Here is a 26,788-nt window from a genome sequence, read left to right on the forward strand (position 1 = left end):
TTTTCTTAGGTCTAATAATTCCTTGTTAATAAAGATTTAAGTGCAGCGCTGTCTAATTTATTTCACTGGTGCTTGTCTGTTGCCACGAAATTTGAGTGTCAGTAATAGCCTGTAGATGGCACTAGGGTATCATGTGCTTGCGCTGGCCAGGTGCCAATCCCGCAGTAGCAAGGAAAGGGGGGAGGGAGATATCAAGCTGGTACCACAGCCAAAGATACCTTTTATTTAATGATAGTTGCTCTGGAGCAACTGGCATTTCAGTTCGTTTGCTTGCTCTTTTGTGATTAGCTCTCACCACACCACCTTTCTAGCATTTCGCAATCCACGTTCGATCTTTGTTGGTACTGAGTCCATCTATGGTGCTGGCCCATCTGAATTTGTTAAAAATAAGGAACATATAGATTTCAGAAAGTACAGTAAAGCAAAATAAATGTGCATGTAGTATTTATTGACAGTCATTGGTTAGTGATTGGAAATTCAAGAGTCTTCCCCCCCCAACACACACATACACACTGTGTGTGTGTGTGTGTGTGTGTGTGTATGTGTGTGTGGGAGTGAGGTGGGGTAGAAGGTCTTATTGAAACTCCATTTCCTTCTCATCTTCTAGTGTTTATTGCTCTGGAGGGACTTTAAGATTTTGTGGTTATTTATAAAAATAATTTTGACAATGAATCACATAGATACTCCCAAATCATTAAATGGGTTGACTATAATTATACAACTAAAATCTCCATTTCTTAAAGAAAAAAAAAACATAGAGCAATTTAAAAGTATACTTAGAGCTTAAATACATAGGATGAAAAGAATTAAAGAGTCAGTATAGATGTCCTAGTGAGAATGTGAAGTTGAAAGATAGAACTGGAAGTTGGAATGACTTAGTTTCATGTTAAATTTATCATCTTTTTAAAAGAAGCTGAAGTTTTAAAATTTAGAATATTTCTGAGATTACTAAAGGTTTATAAAAGTTGATAAGTAGTTAATCATGGTAAGAAAAAGTAATTTATGAAACTACATGAGTTTAAGTATAAAATAACTATTTTAATGAAATGAAAGAAAACGGCTTTTTATTATTGACTTTTAATGTGACGGCCACTCACAATATACTGATGATATTATATGATTTGCATAATACATTGAAAAAAACTAACATGATTTAAACTTTAAATATGAAACAGAAATTTGTTTTTCAAAGAAACATATTGATATTCTTCCCACATCACCTTTCTTTCATTTTATTGTAGCATTAATATACAGACCCACTTTTTCTGACTTTACCCCAAAAGTTGAAACTATAGTACAGTGACATAAATGTTAAGTGCATTTTAGCAAAGTATGGCAACGATCTTTTGTCGAGACAAAGTTAGCCATAACAATATGTGTTTGTATGATGTCATCTTTGAAATAGGATGCTGAGTAATTCGCTAACTGGAACTGAAGTGCAATTTAGACATTTCTTGAAACCAAGTGTCACTGTTCAATTCTCATTGTAGGCATTTTGATGTTCATATATAGCTATAATTCACTATTATGATAAAAGCTATTGTAATGGCTGTGCTTATACCTTTCAGAAGTTTTCATGATGAGAAAGAAAAATTGTGACGTTGGAGAAAAGGAATAGTGGGAGAAAGGTGATAGCAACATGTACAATTTTTGTATGAAAAGGCATATTTTCTATGAATGAGAACATAAATCATATACTACTCTTAATTTTTCCCACTGAACTCTATAATTATAATCTGAAGACTCTCTATTTAAAACTAAAAGGTAAACATTCTTTTTTCTTAGTTTGTTTACTTCAACTAGTGGCTTTCATACTAACTGTTCTTCTGAAGCTACACAATTTTGAAAAGTAAGATTTATCACCGCAAATGCTTTCAAAGAAATTTGTAAAGTTACACAAAATCTATGAAGATTTTTAGTTACGTAGGCTCAGATTGCTGTTAACAGGAACACCTTTCACTAATGGCGCTCACTGATGCCTGGGTAAAATGCCAGATTCTTGAGTAAGGGTTACCAAACTCAAATACTATTAATTTGTATTGTATGTACAGTGGAAACATAATGTCTGACTTTTACACCATGAGTTTGCTTGTAGCACTGATTGTTACCCGCCGCCCCCCCCCACCCCCAGGACACACACACCAAACCCCCTTGTTTTCCCTTGTATGACCCTGCAAAGATCGTGTGAAACAACTGTAAGCCACATTCCTCATCCACTCTATTTTACTAAGCTTTTCTTTTCCTTGTGTTTAACTGATCTGTCCCTGAATTATCCACAGATTATTTTTTATGAGTTTTTGGAGGTACCCTTAGCATTCACAGATTGAGTGAAATTTCTTTTTTAGATTGTATCTTGATATGTATTCATAAATAAGCAAAGTTCATTGCTATAGAGTTAAGAGAAGAATTCCAGTAGGGCTTTAAATAATAGCAAGAATTGTTGTATTTTCTCTAAAATAAAAAGATGTTTTTAATGGATATGCCTTTTAAAATATGATAGTATCAAATTTTAGGCTTTCTCAGAATCAACTGTAGGGTTTCTTCAATTGGGTTATTGGGCCCTTCTCCCAGAGGTCCTGCTTTGGTACCTCTGGGGTCCAGCCTGAACATTTACATCGCTGACAAGACCCTAGGTGATGCTGATGCTGCTAGTCCAGGGACCACACTTTGAGAACCACTGCGTCAGCATATTGGAAGGAGAAACGGCAGCCTGTTTCCCTCTCAGATGACCCTTTCCAGAGGACCTGTTTTTCCACAGCCCAACTCTCAGCTCACTATTGACAGCCGTTTATTGTCGCTGGAGGCTTTACAGTAAGCTGTTTCCCAACCCAGTTGACAGCTTTAGGGAATTAATTTTCTTGGCCCCAGTGTGCTTTTTATGGGGGTGTAAATGAAAATGTTAAAGGGAAAAAAAGTGACCTGTTTACATTTGACAACTTCTTCCAGTCATGAAATAATCTGTGATAGTTGCACTAGAGTTTGGTCCTGGGTGAACAGTCATGTTTCATTTTCTAAATGAAATGCTCATTTTAGAGCGTAAACATCCTTATTTTACTTTTCATAATCTAGAGTAAGTATTTGCTAGCATATATTTTTGTGTGCATATTGAAGAAATTATACATTGAAAATGTGTATGCATGCTGTTCTCAAGTGTATACATGTACTTTTGCAGTATAAAGGGAATTGCTTCTATTCCCAATCATTTAGAGATACTATATTACATTTATGATTACTTTTCATTTTTGAGTAATCCCACTACAACTACTGCCGAAATGCTGTTATGTCATGTAAAGTGCGCGCAAGACAGTCATAGAATTGCTATTTAGAAGTGTGAGAAAGAAAAATGCAATTGAAACTGAAGGAGGAAAATGTTAACTAATGTGAGGCTAGCAAAAACTTGAAGGTATTTTAAACTACTAAATTTTGCAATATATTGTGATGGTTGAACACAGGTGGCATTTGGAGAAAAATGACTCCCCAAATTGCAAATTATATTTAAACTGTTGCCAGTTGTTGGTTTTTCTTTCTACTCCTTCCTTTTGGCTAAGTGCTCTTATGATCATGGGATCTGTTTATGAGATAGAGGATACCCAGATCCCTTAGATAATGATTCAGGAATCTGAAACATGGATGGGCCACTATTTCAAACTGGCTACCTTTCCTCTTGGGTTTGTGAGACAAATATTTGATATTTTTCACAGCTTGCTACACCTAAGCTGTAACATTTAAGATAACTTTTAGTATGTCTTGCTAATAACCTTAAGGAGGGTCAAATAAAAAACTGCCACTCTATTAAGCATAACCGTGCCTACAGATTCCTGAACATTTATTCATATAGAGAAAATAAATTTCTGTAGTCAAAATATTCTATTATCTTGTTTTCTAAATTCTGTTGCAATTAATTCTATATATAGAAACACTGTCAATTGATGTTCCCTCAGTTTCAGATGAGTCATCCTTATGGTGTCGCAGAACAGGCTTTGGCATCATTATCATTACCTTGTAAAATATTGTACTTGAAATAATGTTATATTCTTATGGCATATGCATAGTGCTATTAGTTAAATATTCAGCCTCTCATAATAGCACAAATTAAGTTAAAGTATGTGAAATAGTAAAAAAGAGAGAACTACATTTAATGAAAAATGTCACATCTCAAATCAGGTTTCTTCATAACCAATTGGAGATTATTTTGACTCTTGGAGTTTCATTTTCATATTGAATTTCTATAGATTACACTCAAAATATTACAAATGGCATCTTAATTCTTTCACAGTACATTATTTTTCATGGTAGTACTAAGGTATGAAAGTGATACCTTTAAGTCATTTTTTTTCTGATAAGCTCTGTGTCCACTGTTTTTATTTAGACTTTTTGACCTCTAATTTTGTTGTTGTTGTTGTTGGAATGCAGAAATCTACTATGTGCTGGACGTTACAGTGGTTGTATTGGTAGCAGTACCAAACTGGGTGTTTACAGGAAAGGGGCTGTGTCAACTGCATTGTTCTTTTTTAGTAAAATTTCTCAGTTTGACTTTGTCAGAGTTGAACTCTTAGCTTGCGTATAGTTAAAAGGAACAACAACAACAAAAAAACAACAGCGGAGTCATGAATTGTTTACCATTTTTCTTAAAATCTTGGAGTAAGCTTTCTCTGAATTTAGTCTGGTGTTTTCTGGAATGGGATCCTTTATTAAGGCTATAAATTAGTCTTTTGGCAATATTAACAAATAAGTTAATATCTTACAAATTTAACATTGTTGGAAACTAAGTAAGGATTATTTAATGTGGATTTTTAAGGTTTGGATTTCTTGATAGCGGATTTTATGTTTATTATACTTTCCAGAATTTGTTACATATCAGGGTCTCAAAATGTATATCAGGTTTTTTGAAATATGACTCTAATCACAGGCCAGATATACTAGTAGTGAGAATTTGCAAATGTAAGTCAGCAAGGGGCTTACTCTAAAGTTTTCTGTGTCTGGAGGCAAGTGGGAGTCAGCCACTCAATAAGTAGTTGTGCTAATGTGCTATGGCCCTTGTAATAATTAGTGTCCCCAAATCTGCATCAGATCACAGAAGCAAATCCAAATGTAGAAGTATAATCCCTCATGTATATAAGGAGATATACTCTTCTGTTTAATATTTCCTCAGTTGTTTCAGAAAACTATTAACTCTGTCAAACATTTCATTTGGAAAGGAACACATGCTTCTTACCTTTGTTTGATACAAACCTACTGGGCTGTCAGTCATCAGAAACATAGAACATATATTTCCATGATTGACATTTTGGTTTTGATTTCTATTCTTTTTTTCCCTAAACCAAGATTCATTAAAATGTGAAATTCCTAAATTTGTTAAACAGCTACCCTTCCTTAGCAGTAAGGAGTGATCGGAGGAAGAAATTTGGAAAACACCCCATATGCAATCTCTCCCACTCGTGTTTTCCTCTTATAGACAGATGTCTCCTATAGACAAGAATAGTGGCAGAACCTCTGGAATTTTCTGAGCTATAATATAACTTTAGGACATTCACTAGGGATCTGTATTTGCATGCTTATTCATCATTTAAATGGCATTTGGAAATATTTTCCCGCAATTTTTAAAACTTTGATTGATTGCAGTGCTACGAACACATATCGCATTTAATCTGATGGACTTGGCACCACCTGTACAGCTGGGAATGGTGGGATATACAGGGTGTCCCAGAAAGTGTATACATACTTTAAATAATTATAAAGGCAGTGCTTATTAAAATACATTTCGTTTTCAAAATTGAGCTATCAGCAGTTAAACTGTGTATACATTTTTTTGGGGGACACCCTGTGAGCACAGGCAAGATCTTTGAGGCACATTTGAATGATTCTAGTCATATTACATTAATTATTCTTAAGGAAATATCTGAAATTAACCTATCTTTTATTGAAAGTCTTCTACAGCCTTACCACTCATGAATTTATATAGATTTGTAATTATGTAGGCCGCAGGAAAGAACAGAAATATGGTCCGTTTTAGCGTGTTTGCATATCTTATATTTTAACATTCATCCACAGTTTGTCTTCCTATCTGGACCATCTCTGCGTTTCTGTATTACACTGCTTTGTTAACATCCAGTCTGTGGCCTTTTTCAGTCTGTTAGCAGTTGATTAAGAAATACTCTAATCCCTTCCAGGATATTGAGAAACTAATGGATTGCATAGTATTTGGGTCTTTAAGCTTCAATTGTAAATGGTATGAAGAATTGTCATTGAGCTGATATTTGCATATATCTCTCCCAGTGCTAGTTACTTTGCCTCTTTTTTTTGTCCGCCTAATCTTCAGTTTTCATTCTAAGGATATTTTAGTTGGAAATAAGCATGCCTGTGATAGAAATTTGGGATTCACCTCTAAATGAATGCCATCACAGACAGCAAAGTTCTGGCACATTCTGCATAGATCTGTAAGAACACAGTGAACCCTTCATAAGCCCTTAGATTGCAGGAAATTGGTGCTGAAAATTAAGTGAGGTTTTAAAGATTTGCAAAGTAGAGAGCTTTGTATAAAGCTGGTATTGCAGGTGCCTATTAAATATGAAGTAAAAGCTTTGTAATACAACTAGCTAACACATTTCCCTCCACATTAGAGGGATTTATAGCCTGGGGAATTAGTCTTGCCTATTTTCTCCAAATACAGAAACACTGGATATGTCTGAAAGAATAAAAATCTAAATGCCTGTATCATGAACAGATTTGCTCCGTGATGACTAGGCATTCAAGGTAGACAATGCATACTTACCTTCTTACCTGTGGCACCGTGATGCCCATAATCTGGTCTTCACCTCTCCTGAGAAGAGACTCTCAATCACATGTAGACACTCCTCTAAACATAAATCAGATTAAAACCTTTGGTGGCTATAAAACTATAGCATTACCATAATGAAGAGGGCTGGCTACTACGTGAGTGCTTTGATCCTCAAAGGAATTGCTTTGAATCATTTCTCACTGTATTTTTAGAATTCCTCTTTGCTCCGTTTGTAAATAGTGTGTATTTGTAGCACAGCATTTCATTACAGACTTACATGGATTTCAATATATTTACCTTTATGACAGTGTAGTAAAATGCCTCTCATTTCTTAAATGCTTAATGTTTTTGGCCCTGTTAGATATAAATGGGTGGAAATAGCCATGCATATTTTTAAATGACTTTACAATCCATGGATTTTTGCTTATGGAAAAAGTATATAATCCCCATGCAGTCCACAGTGGATACAGTGGGCTTGCTGAGAATCATCAGAGATGATTGATTTTGAAAACAAAACAGTTTTTGTGAAGGACAATGGCTACCACAAGTCGGTAAGTGAGGTTTTTTGTGTTTATTTTTCTCTCTCATTAAACAAACCTCAATGAGGAGAGCAATGGAAACACAGAAGGATATATAAAATGAAGCTGTATCTTTTATATAAAGAAAATGCCTTCTGCTGACAGTAGTTCTACAGCAGATCTTTTCTTGAGAGAAAAAAATGCTGGTGCTTTTTCGGATTCTGAGAATGCAACCAATCTGTGCCTCTGTGTGATAGCAGCTGCATGCTGAGGACTTTCAAATACACAGCTACACAGGATTCTGCAGGAAACTTTTTGTAGAAGGTGCAAGTGACAAATGGAGACAAACTGAAGTGAGTTCTGAGTTGTGAGTTGATGTCCTCCTGTGTCACATATTCATGTCATCGAACCAATTTTCACATTGGAAGCCTAGAAGCACAATAGCCTTTTCTCAGTTTGTCAGCTGTGAACACACCTGGATTGGCAACTTTTCTCAGCTCCATTTCTTGTCATTCACTAGGTGGACTGTATTCACGTGTGTTTCTTAATACACAGCTGCTTTCTCAGTTTATGGATAAATCAAAAACTTTATTGATTTTAGAAAGAGAGAGAGAGAGAGAGAGAGAGAGAGAGAGAGAGAGAGAGAGAGAGATTTGTTGTTCCACTTATTTATGCATTCATTGGTATGGACCCTGACCAGGGATCAAACCTGCAACCTTGGTATATGGAGATGACACTTTAATCAACTGAGCCACCTGACCAGGTGTCTTGATGGATTTTTAAATGACACAAACTTGTTTCTGCATATATTTTCTCAAAATTTTTGCTCAAGAATATCTATAAAGTTTCAAATAAAATGCTAACAATGTGTTCTTTCTTCCTATAAATAGCAAGTCTCTATATTTTTCCTTTGCAACTTTAAAATTTGGTTTTACTTACTGGTATCATTTTCAAAGTTAAGAAATAATGTTAAGTTTAACTATATAGATTGATAATATTTCAATGTATTCCCAATCCATTCAAATTTCCAACATAGACATTAGACTTTTATGAAAATACTTTTTTTTGCTGCAAAATTGAAATGAGTATCAAATTACACTGACCTGTAGTAAAAAAAACAGGCACAGTCTTTAAGGATATTTGAGTTTGACATGAACTCATTTTCATTTTTGGTCTTGACAGAAAAATCTTCTGCCAAGAAGAGACAGCAAAACCCACATTGAATTCACTGATGATTTTTTTCCAAAATGGTAATAATTAAGCAAAATCATTTTGACACCTAAAGTCTCAGTTTTAGACAATTAAATTCTGCTTCCGATAAGGGTTATTGCCTTCTGAAGAAACACTAGAAGCAACATTCCTCAGGGATTGAACTATTCCTGCAGCACCATCCTCTCCAGCCCATGCACTGTCATCCCCTCACCCCCACCCCAGAATATATTCAGGATTTTTCAAAGACTCTGCCCCAGTTCCTCATGATCTTTCAGTTTCAAATGGCAGCCCAGTCCAATCAAATACTGGCATATCATAACATAAAGCTTATAATTCAGGAGAATATTAGAAAGTCCCTCAAAGTAAGAGCCTACGTCTGTCTTACTTATTTTCACATTTCCAAGACCAACCCTACAACACTGCCCAGGGGGCCTCCACTAATCTGAGAGGTCAGCTAACACTGGAACCACACTGTATGTGTGTGTAGTATTTCCGTTTGCTTAACCTCTAAAATAACCATCGAAGACTAAATTACCGTTCTTATCCAACTTATGCAGAAACTGGGAATCAGTTTCTATGGTTTTCCAAGTCACATGACTAAAGCCAGTGGCTTTAATTTTCAGTCTAGAGCCCTATCTCTACACTGGTATTTCTTACCCATAGGTTGCCCCTGTTTTTATTTGTAAGACACTCTTCTTAGACCAGATATAAGTTTGAAACGTGTTCTTTATCAGGTACATTATTTGTGTTGGAAAGGACTGCAGCCCATTTATTAAAAACCCATATTACAAAGTAACTCAGTACACCCAAAACTGTTCTCCACAGGTAACCCCCCAGTAAACTAACTCCGGAGCATTCGATTACATGAAAGTGTGGTGAGCATGTGACACACAACAGCTGTTCTGGATGTGTTTCTGTGACAGAGGCCAAATATATAAAGTATATATGGAGAGAGTTCTGAATGTTTGATTTCAGTTGTTGTCCCTATCATTCTGTACAGCAGCTGAAAACAGGTCTAATTGGATTTAAGTGTGTGTGTGTGTGTGTGTGTGTGTGTGTGTGTGCTCTCCAGTATAAGAAATTATGTTCTCCCTGGCACCCCTCCATTCATATTTCTGGAGGTCCAGTGAAGGCCATCTAATCCTGTTCCTATAGATGAGCAAGTATAGGCATTCTTAGACTTGATATTTTGTCATTTTGATCTTTTAAACAGTAAAGTATAATTAACATTTTTTGTAATTTATCTGTGTCTTGGCCAATCATTCCTGAATATAGGTCAGAGAGAGAGGAGCAAAGAATCAGAGAGAGAGAGAGAGTAGCAGGAGTTAGAAAACTGCTAATTCTAACGTACATAAATACACTCTTCTTTCACTTAATTTGAGATATTTGTGGTTTCCATGTTCTCCCTCATTTTTTGCACACCACTGTGTCTGCTCAGCCTAACATCTTTCTTCATATCAGGATACAATGGGAAGGGAAACGGCGACTAAATAAACAGGATCAGATTCCTTCTCTTCCAAGCCTCCTCATCCAAAAATTTTACTTAAACTTTTGATACTTATATTATGGAGTAATTAATTTTAAACATAATGATCAATGCATTTACTTTGATATCTGCTTAATAAAAATAGTGTTTTGGAGAAAAAAGCCATCACATTAAAGTTCCCTTAATAGACTTTTGAGCCATCCAGACACCCTAGAATCACATATGAATTCTATAAAAAGAAGCAAAATAATAATTGAGTGGTGACTAAAGCAGTGTCTAGCTACTATATTAATTTTAGAAAGATACGTTTGGTGTCTAATGGAACTCATAGTAATAGTTTCTCAAGACTCAAATAGACCTTTGAGATTATTTGGCCTATTTAATTCATTTTCTAGATTAAAAAAAAGACTTCAAAAAATAGTTTGATATTTGCAGTAAAAAATATGACTTAATGGACTGCTCCTTAAAAACCATGTGACATTAGGTGCATCATTTAAATGCACTGGTCCTTGCTCTTTGAAGTGAGCAGGTACTGGGGTACATGTAAATGCCTGGCCCACAGTAGGCAGATCCTAAAAGACAACAACATGTTTTTCCACCTCCTTGCTAAGGATGCCACCTCACCTACTGACAGAGGTGCCCTATTTCACTTAAAGCATGCTCTCTTAGTTTGGTGTTTGGTGGTTTTCTAGAATCTGCGTTTTTTGCTTTTTTAAAATTAATTATTATTATTATTATTATTATTATTATTATTATTATTTTAGTATTATTATTATTTGTGGTTACTCCTCACCCAAGGCTATTTTTCCATTGATTTTTAGGGAGAGTGGAAGAGAGAGGAAAAGACAGAGAGAAATATCCATGTGAGAGAAACACATCAGTTGGTTGCCTCCTGCACGATCCCTGATCAGGGTCTGAGCCAGAGAGGAGCCTACAACCAAGGTACATGCATTGACTGGAATGGAACCCGGGACCCTTTGGTCCATAGGCCGATATTCTATCCACTGAGCAAAACTGGCTAGGGCATATCATGTCTTTTTTTAATAAGCAAGATATCTCTGTTAATATGCTTTAGGTTTAAAATACTGTTTATTGATTATATAGAATTTCTGAAAAGTTGATCTTAGTAACAGCATCAGTATATAGCAGATAGTGTGTGTGTGTGTGTGTGTGTGTGTGTGTGTGTAATCTTAGTCCCTATTCTTTCACTTTTGTATAATTGCCTCATCTTTTATGTTGGGTTTTCACAATATTTATTAGCATATTTAAATTATTCTGCTTCTTTTGGTATTTGTTATTAATTTACTTCCTTATTGGTTCCCATAGGGACGCCACCCGTCTGGGGATTCTCACCTTATACACCACTCCTATTACAAAACAACATATAAAAGAGTGAATCTGTTTCACAGTCATAGTTAACACAGCTGGAGCCATTTGAAACCTGCTGGCTTTTGCTTCCAATTATTCTATAGACTAGAAAGCATCTCAGCTGAAGGAATGGCATCCATGGTGTAATCAAACTAGTTAAAATGTCTCGGGGTATTTGGATCATATTTCTGGGGACTCATCAAATTTTTGCCAGAATCATAATACCCAATGTTTTTATGAACTTTTTTCATATTTTAAACTATGTTCATTTATAAGTTTTAATGTTTGAATATGCAAGTTTATAATGTTTGGGTATGTGGGTCGCATAACATAAATTAGATCCAAAATATAAAAATAAAACACAATATTATAGCACCTGGAAAAATTCTTTTTCTTTAAGTCCTGAGACTAAAATCATTGCCTTATAGCTGAAATCATCAAGATAAAGTTAATGATCTGGATTAGGAGTAAAATATAGTGGGGATTTGTTATTAACTTTATCAACTAAAGAAATAGGTGTAGTCACATTTCAGTTGGTCTCATTGTGACTGAGATGGTAGAAATTAAATTTTAAATTTCTTATTAACCATTGCTACGCTCTCAGTGTGAATCAATTGTTTTTTGGATTGGCCTTTTCGTTTAGTTCTAATATCATATATACACAGTGACTCAATAAGAAGGACTTTAAAATAAAACAAACAATGACAAGAAAACTCTTTGTGCTTGGAAAGACTTAAACAGATAAAACATGGCAGAGTAATGTGATTTCCTTTAGACTACTGCTTGTTTTATGCTAAGTTATGATATTTATTTTACAGCATTAGGATGCTGAGCAGAGTGGAGACATAGTATGGGCGTGCCTTGGGTATCAGACCTCATGGAGTTGTAAGGATTATAGCATGACATATAGTATATGTTCAATAAATTCTGCTTAAGCCCACCACAGGGGCAAGCATGGAGATGGTCAGGCAAAATGAGATTGTTAAACACATTTTAAATGGCAAGAATTAGGTTTTAAGGATTTGGATTTATTGTTTTATTTGAAATACTTTGCATTCTCATGGAATCATATATATATGTATATATGTATATACACATATATACATATATATCTAAATATATATATATATATATATATATATACACATATATACATATATATCTAAATTAAAATGGCCACCATTTTATGTTGTCCATATCAACCATATCTTCTATTAACTCTTAGACTGCAGAGGTAATTACGCATCCTAGGAAGTCTATGTAAATTCCAGTTCACATAATGACCAAACACTTATTATATGAAGAGAATTATATTTCTTGTACTGTACCTTTAAAATCTTGATTTTTCTCATTTAGCAATGTAAAAGACTTTTGCTGTCTGCTGAACTTTTATCTTATTTGGACTCTTATCTTACTTGGGCTGTAGCCTGACATCTAGCTAGACAATATCCATTCAGTCTTATCACTAGACTACTGAACCATATTATATTATCCTTAATGGATACTAAAACTTACTCCAGAATTATATCCTATAGTTTTAAATGCGTATTCTTTTAAAAAATTCTCTGACATATAACTATGAATTTTTTCTGCTGCCAAAGAACTGATCCACTGATATATGCAAATTAGTCTCTTTTCTTATTCTCTTATTCAATAGACATCTATTGAGTAACTGCTATGATCTAGGAATGGTGTTAGAAAATGGAAATTAAAAAAAAAAATGAATACGACATCCTTGCTTTAAAAGATCCCAGTGGATGTTAAACACAATACTTTTTTTCTTCTTGGAATTCATATATATATATATATATATATATATATATATATATATATAATCTTGGTTTTAAATTGATGTCATCATTTTTCTGAAATACATTTTTTAAAGTCTCTCCTTTTTTTAACTAGTACTGGAGACTTGTCTTTTCATTAGGGTAATAAAATTCTAAGATCTATTACTCTAATTATAAGAATGCCAAGTTTAAATTTATCCTTTGGTTAATTTAGAAGGAAATATACTTTTTTCATCCTTAAAATCACACTTCTTCTGCAGGCAAAGGTGTTAATAAAATATAGTTGCAAGTAAAACTTCATTTTTTTTAACTATATGAGATTAGAATATTTGATATCTTAAAAATAATTTTAAAAACATGGCACACATTGATAATGTTGAATAATAATCCAAGGTAAAAGACAGTGTTCTATTAAAATGAAGTTCAACTTATTTAAGGATCCTTTAAAAAGGGCATTCTGAGCCAGGGTAGTCTGCAAAAGAATGTTCAGCCTTCACCCTTTGAAAAGACATAACCTTAACATAGACTTGGAACATGGATGTTAAACTCTGGCTAGAATAAATGTTTGATTTAATTGGCTTTTACCTCCAGATGGTGCTGATTTGGGCAAGTCCATTTTCTTATGAATATTCATCACATTAGTTCAATGACATAAACATTGAAAGTAGAGATCTTTGTCATATATAATTTTTTTTTAAATTGAAAAATTTTCATATCCTGAACATTTTGTTTCTTTTAATTATAACAGGAAAAGTTATAATTGGGCTTTACATTTCAGGCAAGACAATGTTATTTTTAACTTAATAATTTCTAAACACTAATAATTTACATTCGTACGAGTGTTTATATGAGTAGGTCATTTCAAAATTTCAACATAATATTGAAGTGAAAAAAATCTTTGTATTTTTGAAAAATAATGCCTTTAATACTTCACCTGCACATGTTTGTGCAAATTTATTTTTAAGATACATTTTTACTGCCGGAAAATGTAGTACTTTAATTGCATTTAGGCTTCAGTGATAATCATCAAGCCAGTGCCAAAAAATTTTTCCAACTTTTCTGTGGCAACTTAGGCAACTATTTCCCACGTAATTACTATAATGTAAATGAATTACAAAATTGAAACCTGGCAAAGTGTGTAGATCTCCAGAATAAAATGTATAATAGCACTTGCTAAATATATTGATGAAAATATAAGCAGGCCTTTGGAAATAATAAATTTATTTATATGACTAATCATTAACTAAGTATAATCTACTGTCCAATAATGTGAAAATATGGACATTTGGAAAGCTCATATAGACCTAAGCAGCAGGATATATTAAGCATAGTAAAATCAATACATTTAAATAAAAGTTGGTGTAAAAATCACATGAGTGTTACACTTACTAATCAATTGCTACATAAAATTAGAACTGCGGAAGTATCACAATTACCATAGTAACAATTAACTTGATGTTTTTACATAGTTTAAATTCGTTGCTTAATATGATTTCTATAAGTGACTATTGCATTACTTTATTAAAAAATAAACTAGTTGGAGTTATTAAAATAAGAACTTGGATTTTCTTATTTTCAAAACTTTTATACACTTGCTTTCTAATTTGTTTGCAACAATAATATCTATTCAAAACCATACTTTGCTAAAATTTCACTTAGCATCTTGAGATTTAACTTTTCTCATTGGAAATTGGATTTTGGATTTAGCTATTTTTAAATACTTATTATTAGAAATAGAACTACAAGCTTTTGTTAATCACTTAGGGAAACATCAATCTTTGTCAGGATTCCTCTTTCCACATAACATCCCTGGACCTACTTCTTTGTATCAACAGTTGATATATGTTCAAACAGTAGCAATTAATGTTAACATTGGCTCAAGAAAAACAATTACAAAGTGAATCATACAGTTCAGGCTCTCTTGACAATGAGCGATTTGCAATATTTTCATTGTTTGTATGATCTCTGTTATCACACTCTTGCATTAGTGTTGATAACACAGTGTTGCCTTTATCTTCTTTGCGGTCTCGGCCTGATTAATTTTTCCCTTCTGAACTAGAAAATTAATTATTCTTCTTCAAAATCAGAAATCACAAAGCAGAAAAATTACAAAACCTCAAGCAGATTATTGGTGTTTATAGTTTGATTGAAAAACTGTCAACTTAAAATAGTATGTAGTTACCATATTTTTATCAGTAATATTACATTAGTTATATTTGATTTTTTTTTTCATAGTAAGGCATTACAGTGAATTTAGTATTTCAACTTTTCTGAATATTGGAGAATTCCACATAGTATGAGGATGATGTGTAAATATAGTTTTTAAAATGTCAAACAGTGGTAATTTTGATTGATGATTCATTTGTTATCAGGATAAGTCTTAGAAAAGCTAATTAAATCTAATAATGCTCATTGAGTTTATTGGCAGCCTGCTCATTCAAAGACAAAATCAAATTAATTTGAAGAAATAATGTAAATAATCAGAACTGTCAATCTATTGCTGAAGGAAAAATCAAGTTTGTGATTAAAGGGATTGAATTGAAAATTAGCTAAAGTAGCCCCCAAATATACCAACTGAAGGTCAAACAAATGCTAGCTGCTTATTGGAACATAAATAAAGTTAGAACTATGTTCTGCCAAAGCAGAGCCCACCACATTTTCTCCAGAGCGCTGCAGAAACAGGGCCCTGCAGGGTGGTTCTGAGCTGGACAGTAGCCTAGAATACTTACTCCTCTAATATCTTGTGATATCAGAACCTTAAAATTTGTTTGCATTTAGTACTACTTACTGTATTGTGCTATTTCATCTTGTAAAAATCTTTGAAAACCCAACTCTATTGGTCTTTTGGTGGAAGATTACAAAAAGACTATTTTACACTGTAAGTGGATGGGTTTAGGAGTAAGCTTGCAACTTTGGCAAGCTAATATAGATGGAGGAGGTGTAATTTCAAAAATGGCACATGTTGGCCACAAGACACTTTTTTCCCCTGTATTAATCAGCCTCATCTTATGCACTTATCCTAAATGTGCAGCAACAAAGATGCCTTCCTTAACCATATGGTTATGTGCACATGATACATTTTCTAAATATTCATTCCATGGAAATAAGGTCACTTGGAATTTTGTAAGTGAAGAGTATTTCAGGACGAGAGCCTCAGGATCCTTATATCAGAAGCTTTGCTTGTAGTTGCTAAGCAATACTGCCTTTACGATTGAACTTGTATTTAAAAATATAAAATTGTGGCACATCACTGAGCCTCAGTGGTGCCAAAAATAAATTATTTGTTTAAAGTAAGAAAGGATAGCTGAAGTCTAATATAATGTGTGTTTTTTCGATTCCCTTAATGTGCAGTTTTTACCACTGAGCACGTGGCACGATGATAAAACCATACCTGAGGCACGCGTGTTCTTTCCAGTTTACAACGAACCTTCACAGACAGTACATACTAAGGAAAGTTATAGCATTTGTACTTTTATACAATAGTGATTTTAGTAGTGAATTTCAAACATTCTGCTCATCTCCAAATATATCAAACATGTTGTGATAGTCCTTTAAAAAAGAACCCAACACAAAACAAAACAAAAAACTATCCCCTCCTTATATCAGACTAGAGGCCCGGTGCACAAAATTCATGCACTGGGACGGGGGTGGGGGAGGTCTCGCAGCCTGGCCTGTGCCCTCTCACAGTCTGTGACCCCTCGAGTGATGTCCAGCTGCCAGCCTAGGCCTGGTTGGGCCTAAGCCAGCAGTCAAACATCCCTCTCGCAATTCGGGATCCCTCGCTCCTTATCACCTGCTTGCTGCTCCTTAGTGCTGCTGTGGAGGCGGGACAGGCTCCCACCACCACCACTGTGCTCGCCAGCTGTGAGCCTGGCTTCTGGCTGAGTGGCACTCCCCCTGTGGGAGTGCAGTGACCAACAGGGGGTAGCTCCTGCATTGAGCACCTGCCTCCTGGTGGTCAATGCACATCATAGCGACTGGTAATTCTGGTTGTACTGCCATAACAGTCACTTAGGCTTTTATTATATAGATAGGAAGGGATCTAGAAGAGGGGGTGGTCAAACTCTGATAATGAAAAGATCTCTCCTCCCCACTAGAGTACTTTTTCTTTTTATCTTTTTCTTTTTTTCCAAATTTTTACTTCAGCCCCTATTCCTGAGTTGGGAGAAGCAGCAACCACCTCTGCACAAACTTGCCATTTAAGATCAGCATGGGCCTTCCCCCAACCTATTTGTATTGCACTGGGAGAACACATCTTCACATCAAGTTAGATGCATGTATAATAAGTTATTTTATAGTTTTTTTTTGTTTTTTTTTATAATACTTTAGCCCTAGAGCAGGTTTTCCAGGTTTTTTTTTTTTGTTTGTTTGTTTTTGTTTTTTTTGTTTTTTTTTGTTTTTTTTACCTACAGCCACAAAACGTATCCAGTAATTTTATCCAGTTCTATAAATACACCTTATTTTATTATTTCTTAATGCCCCCTTGCTTAATACTCTAATAGGTGGTAAACACTTGTCAACCACATGTTGGACTTTGAATATCTCCCTTAAATCAGTCACATAGTCAAAAATAATTTGTTTATCATGGATTATGTTAATGGATGCACTTTGTTAAAACTTCTAGGTGAGAAAAGTGCAGCTTTAATTTGAGGCTTAAAATGAAATAGATGAGCATTATGGATGCACAGCTTTTCCTATTTCATTTGGAAAAAGAAATTGATTCTTTAAAACGACATGCTAACCTTTTTGTCCATTGTGTGTCATGAATGCTATTTTTATTTAGAACACAAATTCTATCACTGTTCTAGAGAATAATAATAATAAAAAAAAGATCTGCTCTTCTAAAAAAGTTTCTTGATATGAGACAAGCAGATTGACATAATTCCAAAAGCCTATGATTTTGAAGCTTGCATTGCTTATGTTTTGATTGTGTGGACTCAGTTATTATTTAGGAGCAGCAGTTTTTTTGTTTTGTTTTGTTTTGTTTTTTGATGACCCTTAGCTGATAAGCTTTAATAAGCAGAAACATTTCAATTATTCTGATTACAGAGCTGTATTGAACATGCTGACCAAATGTAGATTTTATATTGTTTATTAGACATCAAGAATTTGGTAAGAACATACTTTTATTTAGATCAATGATTGATATAAGAAAGCTAAGTTCACCGGTTAGTTAATGAACTACAGTGACAGGATTTTCTTCATTTAAATTATTAAGGTAAGATCTTAGAAAAGCATAATTTTTAAATATTAATTTATAGATATACAGGCAAGTTTACTTTGAACTCAATAAGTTGCAAGGATATAATAATTTTGCCAGTTTATTTGTTAAGTGTCGTTTTTACAGAAATGTTTTTTAAATGATACTTTTTGATGAAATTCATGTTTAACAAAACCAAGCATAAAAGCTAACACTTTTAGTAATTTCCTTTTATTAGATTCAGGTAGAAAAGTGCCAAACTGTTTTGGTTCCACAGTAGGTTGCAGTCTTGTCATAGAGTTCTCATTTGGTGTTCAGAACCTAAAACCCTGGCATGCAGATGTGAGTGGTCTGACATGTATGATTTAGCTATTTAGCTGACTTCAGATGTAGCTGGAGCTCTCTTCTATCTAGGAAACTAAACAGACTAGGCTTTGTGAAGCACTAAATTAATTTTGTATCGACATTCTGGGTGTTGGTGATAATTTGCTGTGACATTCTGCCGATTGGTTATGATCGTGACAGGCAGGCTCTATCCAAATGGACAACACAAGAGCCAAATGTAATAGTCTTAGCGTTGGAAATCTCTGCCTTGAGGAGAGCAGAAGCCTTCTGCACTTGTTTTCTCCCGCCACAATTATGGATTAATACATATCAATTCTAGGCAGTTGAGAGGATTATTGGAACAGGACAACATTCATTGCACTAGTGAAGTTAAAATGCTGTGATGGTTTTTCTGCTGTGAAGCCGTAGAAAAGGCAAATGGACACCGATTCCTAGCCTTTGCACACTCAGACTTTCAAGAAAGTGGATAAGAAGGGAAGTAGAAAATATGTAATTCAAGTTGGTATAAGATTTTTTTATAAATAATTTTTCAAAAACATCAACAATAGCCCAATATTGTTTATAGTATATTATTTTGTCCATTAAGTCACAAGCACTGTGACCACAGTAAGAAAATTAGACTCCATGACTATACACAACAAATCATATACATATTGCTGTATGAAATGTATTTAAAGTGAAAAGACTTTTCCATACCTTACCAAAGGTTTCAGTAAAAAAATTTAACTACAAAATATTGACGTCTCCCCTACCTCCAGCTTTTTGTTTTTCCTGCTTACAAAACGTATCTATCATAGCAGTGGAATTAGGGCAATATTTTCTAGTACTAAGGCTGTGTATTTATTTTTTCAAGTTATCTGGGAACTTTTAAAACTATCTTTATTGCAATATTTTACCATAGTGGCACTCTAATAAAATTACTATATGTAAATTTTAATTTCACAAACTCTTGAACATATTTTTATATAGGTTTCTGATGGGAGCACTAATCTTTAGATTTTTAAAATGTGATTTGATTTTTTTTAGGTACTTATTCAGTATAATGTGATTTTTTTCCTTAATTGCACATATTTTTTAACCACAAAATCTGCTTGAATGCTGTGCGAGGATTGGCAAAAGCAAACTATAACAATATGAAAATGAGTTACTCAGTGTCACTTTTACAGATCTGCTCACTGAGGTAATGGATTCTGGTAATTCACAGTATTTTTTAAAACTTTTTTCCCCCTTTGAAAATAGTAATATTAAGGCCAAAAAGATCAGTAGTATGCCAAATTTAGGGAGATTATTTGGTAAAGAGAAATTACAAACATATTATTCAAGCTATATAATTGAGGTAAATGTAGATAAGTCTGATATACAGAATGGCATTACAATTATAAAGTCTATTAACCATAATGATGGAATTCTAGATGTAGATGAAATGAGATGAATGTCTTTAAGCTTTCAGTATATTTGTAAATTTAGGAATGTTTGTAGTTTAAGAAACCTTGTTTGTATTCATTTGCCTTCAAAAAATTAAGGATGCTTTAGTTAAAGAATATTTGAAGTCCTACTATTTAGTTTCTAACATTCTGAGAGAGTGATGAAGAGACTGAAAGTGTTTGAACTCGGTGAATGTGTACACACTTTAGAGTTAAACGACTCATTGCTTTGCTCCTGTCAATGTTTTAAAGCACAGATGCTGAAGACATAGCAATTTACTTCATTAACCCCTGCTCCCTTTACAGGGGAAGAAATAAGATTACTCTGGCCATCACATGTTACTTGAATTATATTTAATCTTTTATTACTCTGAACACACACACACACACACACACACAGAGAGAGAGATAAGGACAGCAGACATATCCCCCTTGTGAGTGCATTTCTTCCTAACATAAACCGAAAGTTAATAGCTGTGATGGTATTTCTCTCTAATGGAAAAAAAAAGTGCCGTAGTTAGAAAGGAAGCTTATGCGTTACAGGTTTATGGCCTGCAGTAAAAGTAGATTAAGACTGCATTTGTGAGGGTTCTCTCCATAGCCTTCCTAATATGAGCTGACTAATTGGAGAAAATGTATGTGCTTTCATTCTGACCAATAAAAGGCAACTTGCTGAGTTATAGAGATTGACTGGGTGCTTGACATGTGGTGCTAGTCCGTTAAAACGGTGGGCAACTGGTACTGGGGGGGTTGAGGAGAAGTTAACCTGTCTTGCTTGTTTTCAGATATACTTTTAGATATGTTGATATCCTAATATTCTTAAAATATAAAAATGCAACATCAGTTCACATATAATAGGTTTCCTGCTATTGCTTTTATAGTACCAATGTACAAAAAGAACGATAATGTGCTCCTGGTCATGTTATAATCATGTCCTGATATTAGCCATGCCATTTTTGTAGACATAAACACATTATTCATTATTTAATTGCAAAATGCATCTCTTCACTCATTATTGCCTAAAAATTTTAGAGATTAGTCATTGCATGGTCCCTCCTCACACTTCAACACTCTATCCTAGGTGGATAAAGTTACATTCCTTTTCCGTTCTTCCTTTTATTAAAAGAAGCCTATAGATCATAAAACATTTGTTTTCAGTTAAAAATCAAGAATCTTGCTAATTTATATTTGGTCCTACTTCTGCAAAATAGCCACATTTTTATATACTCCAAACAAATTGTCAAGTGTAGCTATATGCAAAAATGATGAAATGTGGCAGAAAATAATCTCCTTTATTTGTGCTACAGTGTATAAATAATAATAAATGTAAACACTTGACATCACATATCCCCATGTCATTATTCTGTAGATAGCATTTACAGTACAGTATATTATATTGATAATTTATGAAATGAATTCTTGAGATTTCATCATAAGGCACTATACAAAGAATTATTATTAAAGCATTATTGGAAAAATGTTCCCAATTGAAAACTAATAAGTAAAAATATTATTTAAAATAAGTGTATTGCAGAGTAGATAAGTTCAATGTAGCAATATCTTTTTATTCTGATTTTGAATTTTTTACAGAGAAAATATTTGGCTCAAGTATTAGGTGATACATTTTAGAAGATTTAAAATAGCCAAAATAATATTGCAGTGTATTATATTGACAATATATCAATAAAATTTATTACTGTTAATAATTGATAGAATTTTTTCCTTCCCATGTTAGTGATTTAAGAATTTTTTCCTTCCCATGTTAGTGATTTAAGTTGAATGAAATTTTAGTAACATGTATAGGGATGCATCTTAATATCTATATTTGCTGAACAGTGTTAACACAAAATTTGTCCTCATTAAAATGGGCTTTTGTACACTATAATTTGAATTAAGTCATGAATATATAAAGTATTTAAAAAGTTGTATATCAAAATGTATAACGTTCCATTTTGGCTATATTTTGTAAACATTTTGGTGTAATCAGTATGACTCTCACATGTGTCAAATCAAGTATTCTACTATTTATTTAAACAGATATATAACTACTGTATTTCAAAGTTTATTGCACTCATATAATTGTATATATTGTGGCTTCAAAAGTCTGTACTTATCCTTGCTTTAAAGAAGTAGTATGTGCATTTCTTTCCAATTTATTTTAATTAATTATATTAAGGAAAACATCCTTTACTAAATGTACCTTAAAATTCACAATAAAGTTTCAGAAATTGTTTTGTACAGTGTTGAGATTTTGTGTTGAATTTGTTTGTGAATATTTTTTTAAATTTTTCTCTGGCTTTCTAATAAGTATCCCCTGAACTTAATCTTACTGATAGAATGATGAATTGAAACATGTGGTGTGGTGAAGAGCTAGCCCCTGTGTAATTCAGAGGCTGCTCTACGTGATGAATTGCTCACACCTGTGGAACCTTGGCTAAGAGACACCAATGGGCTTCCCCTCAAATCCCTAGTCACTCATTATGTCCACTTTTCAGCACTGGAATGTCAAGCAATTTGCACTTTAACTGAGTGTCCTAGGCTGCAGAGAAGCAGTTTCATGGAGGTAATGTGGAGAAAATATATGCAGGTCTGTTAATGGAATTTTTATGCTGTATTTACAGAAGTTAAATGGACAGTTAAGAGTAAAATTTTGGCTTACTTTACTTCTGACATCCCATTAAAATATAAGGCTAGACTCTCAAATATGGCAAATATAAATATCCACATTTGGTTCAGGTTAGCTTACTAAGGAACAGGCTCATCTATTTTGCTAAGAATCTTCAAATATCTGGGCTGAGGAAAAGCCCTGTATTGTCACGAGTTCATCACAATATTTAATGTCACCCTGGAAGCTTTGGGGTACAATCTCTAGGCTATTTCGTCAGAGAAACAGATGTACTCCGTATCGCTGGACAGAAATAAATAGGCTTTTGCTATGTGCTTAAATTCCCTATGATAATGAATGGGAAGTTGAATTAAATTTTCATAGCAAATAATCTTTTCAATTGCAGATTGATTATTTTATTTATATATTTGTTTAAAACAAACAAAGAAAAAAATATTGATGTCATTAAAAGGTCCAAACATTTTTCATATGAAAAGGTTCTATTTTATAATGATACTTATTTGAAATAGCAGAGATGAAAATTTACTAATTATAAATGTGGAATGAATGTCAGAAAATTGCTGTTGGGCCTTAAAGTCACCTTTATGTTAGCCCAGGGAGATTTAGCCTACTCTGTCCTAGTAGCTAAATTTTGTTTTGTTTGTTTTTGCAGATCTCTCCCCCTCTCCCTACCCCCCCTTAAAAACAGTAAGTTGGTGAGGTCCATTTAACAAATGTAGTTGAATAAAAACATTTTTAGCTTTCACTTACATTTTACTACTGCACACAAAACAGAACACTTTTTTTTTCTTTCTTTTCATTCATGTAATGAAAAGTATTTTGAATATTGAAGTTGTCAAATCTGAGGACTATCAGGAGCTGGTCCAATGGCTTATTGGTATCTTAGTTAAATATTAAACAGCCAGGGCAAGGAGGTACTTTTCCCATAGGAGAAGAGACAATTAATTTCAAATATGTATCTTCTCTTGTGACTATTTCTTGAAATTGTTTCCTATTTTAAAGCTATTTAGCAGTTCTTCTATCCATTCTTTTACTTTTTCATATTTTTTCATGAGATGTAATTCTTCACAGATATTTTTTCCATATTTTTATTCATAAAGAGTGTATATGTTGTTACTATATTAAGACACCTTAACACAATACATTATCTAATAACTGTCACCACTTAATTTAACTTCAAAAATGTATTCTGACATTAACCTGAAGGGTTAAATAAGTAGTACTAGTCACATTTTGAAAAAAGCAAGTGACTTTTGACTGAGTAGGGTCAGGGGGAACAAAGGAATAAATGTTCTGCCTGGCAACAAGATACGTTGGTAGACAAAACCAGCTAATGTAGCTTAGACTTTCAATTTTATTATTTAGTGACAAGAAATAACGTGCTTAGTATCAGAGATGTATATGTATGTCAGTATATGTTCACATCTTTTCATAAAGGTAAAGATATATTTTAATCTTTATGAATGTGTGTATAGAATACATTTATATGAATTATGTTTATATAGATTGAGAATTGTTGAAACATTAATTCTACACTATAAAAACTTAATTTCCTGACTGGGAGTCAAACCATGACCTCCTGATTCATAGGTTGACACTCAACCACTGAACCATACCAGCCAGGCTAGGAGTTTATTCTTTTTTTTTTCTAATATATTTTTATGGATTTCAGAAAGGAAGAGAGCGATATAGAAACATCAATGATAAAAGAGAATCATTGATCAGCTGCCTCTGCACAGCCCCTACTGGGGATCACAACCTGGGCGCATGCCCTTGACCAGAATCGAACCTGGGACCCTTCAGTCCACAGGCCGACAATCTATCCACTGAGCCAAACTTGGCTAGGGTTAGGAGTCTACTGTGTCTTTTGGCAATTACTTATTTTAATTATTTCAAAATGTGCAATAGCCTTAAGCATATAAAGAATTATTAGTATAGTAAATACATTTGTTACTTTAAGTGTGTCATTTTAAAACCAGCAATGCTTAAACTTTTGTATTCTGGACTCCTCTGAGTATCATTTAAAAGCTTTAGGCCCACTATCTAGAAAAATTCATTTGTGTGTATATATATATATATATATATATATATATATATATATATATGAAGATATGTATTTATATCTTTTAAATTACAAATTATTTAAATTTTCCTCAGACCCTAGGAAACCCATCTATGAAATTTTGAAGTGGCCTGTGGCCCTCGGTAATATCCAAATATATTGAAGTTATTAAGCTATTTATTGAACTCTTACTGGCTATTCTTTGAAAATAGTTTGAAATATTTCAAATTAAAAAAGAAGTTAATCTTCTTTTCTCAGAACTAGCTATTTTGTTTTAGAAAATAAATTCTTCGAACCAGTTCCTCCTATAATAATGGCTAAAACCTAGAATCATTTTTGCTTCATTATGTTGAGCAATACAAAAATGAGAAACATTAAAACATACATTTTGCCATAGAATGCATACATTGATCACATGAATGAATTGCTCTCCATTGAATATATAATTGATGCTGTTAGCAGACATGCATACAAGCAGCCAGACAGAGCCAGTCAAACACAATAAGCAGGTTTAAATTAAAACTCTTTGATTTATGCAGTTCTCATATTTTGCTAAATTGGAGTTATTTTTTTAATATTTAGCCCATTGTCCTCTTGCTTCTGTAAGATTCATCAACCATCCCTATGGAGGGACAAAACACAGGTGTATTTTCCTGTTCACTCTCACATTTCCACCTCAGACTTGCTCTTACATTTTCTTCTCTCACAGAGAATAATAAAGATAATATTTTTTGCCTATAACCATATATATATATATATGTATATATATATATATATATATATATCAATTTCACATAAAATAGTGTGTTTGAATCCCACAAATTTTTTTTAAATTTGGTTTCTATCCCCATTTCTGAGAAAATTAAAGCTCAGTATTTATGTCTTTTTCAAGGACATACAGCTCCTAGGTGGCTCATATATTTTCTTAATCTTTTAATACTCATCCCAGGAATCAGGATTGATTTGAAAAAGAGACAAAAGTATTTTAAAGACAATGAAGTGAAACATTACATAAGCATGCATCAAAATATACTTTCCCAGAATTCATTTTTGAAAATGTGTTCAAAATTTTAAATGTTATTTATTTAAAGTATTTTAATAATACTTGCCATGTATGTGAGATATTTTTCACAGTACATTTTAACTATGTGTAGTTATCTTTAACCCAAGATCATTCCAATTTTGATGAATTAGTAAAACTGCCTTCCTTCTTTTTTTCCTTCCTTCTTTCCTTCTTTTTCTGCCAGAATTGAGAGGTGAGGGTAGTTTCTCTCTTCATTGAGGGTTAAGACATCCTGGCAGAATTCTAATAATTACAAACTTTTACTTGTCCTGACTACTGTTTTCTACCAGCCCATTTCTTAAAGACAGGCTTCTTTTTTGCTCCCATAGCTGAAATTCTTTTTTAACTTTGGTGAATTATATCAGTACCCAGGGCTACTGCTAAACTAGTACCTAGTAGTTGTTATGCATTAATAGGTTCCACATATTCTTTTATTTGTGGATTTTTGAACCCTCAGAATAGCCCTATGAAGTATGTTTCCTTATCCTCATGTCATTAATGAGGCAACTGAGTTTCATAGACATTAAGTAACGTACCAAAAAGTTTGTTTCAACTTCACAGCAAACTATTACAGATTAAGTAGTAAAACACTTTGGTTCCACTTCTCCTTACAAATTAATGATCCATTTTTTACAACTTTATTGAGGCATATTTTAGATCTCATATAACTCACTCATTTAGAGTGCAATTCTACAACTTTTAGTGAATTTGGCTTATTGTGCAACCATCACTATAAATCATTCTTGGAACATTTTCCTCACTCTAGTGAGACTCCTTGTGACAGACAGTTCACTGTTGATCTCTATTTCCCTCATCCTCAGGCTTCAGATGACCACTAGTTTATTCTCTGTCTTTATAGATTTGACTTCTCTGGGCATTTCCTATATGTGGAATTATACCACAAGTAGTGTTTTGT

At 33.4% G+C, this 26,788-nt stretch overlaps 1 protein-coding gene across 5 annotated transcripts in view; it reads left to right on the forward strand.

Annotated features, from left to right (window-relative positions):
• The window catches only part of PCDH9 (protocadherin 9), a 944,108-nt gene that overhangs the window by 5,816 nt on the left and 911,504 nt on the right, over nt 1-26,788 (forward strand). The window lies entirely within an intron of this gene.

The sequence above is a fragment of the Myotis nattereri genome (genome assembly GCF_964212035.1).
Source record: "Myotis nattereri genome assembly, chromosome: 2".
Classification (NCBI taxonomy): Eukaryota; Metazoa; Chordata; class Mammalia; order Chiroptera; family Vespertilionidae; genus Myotis; species Myotis nattereri.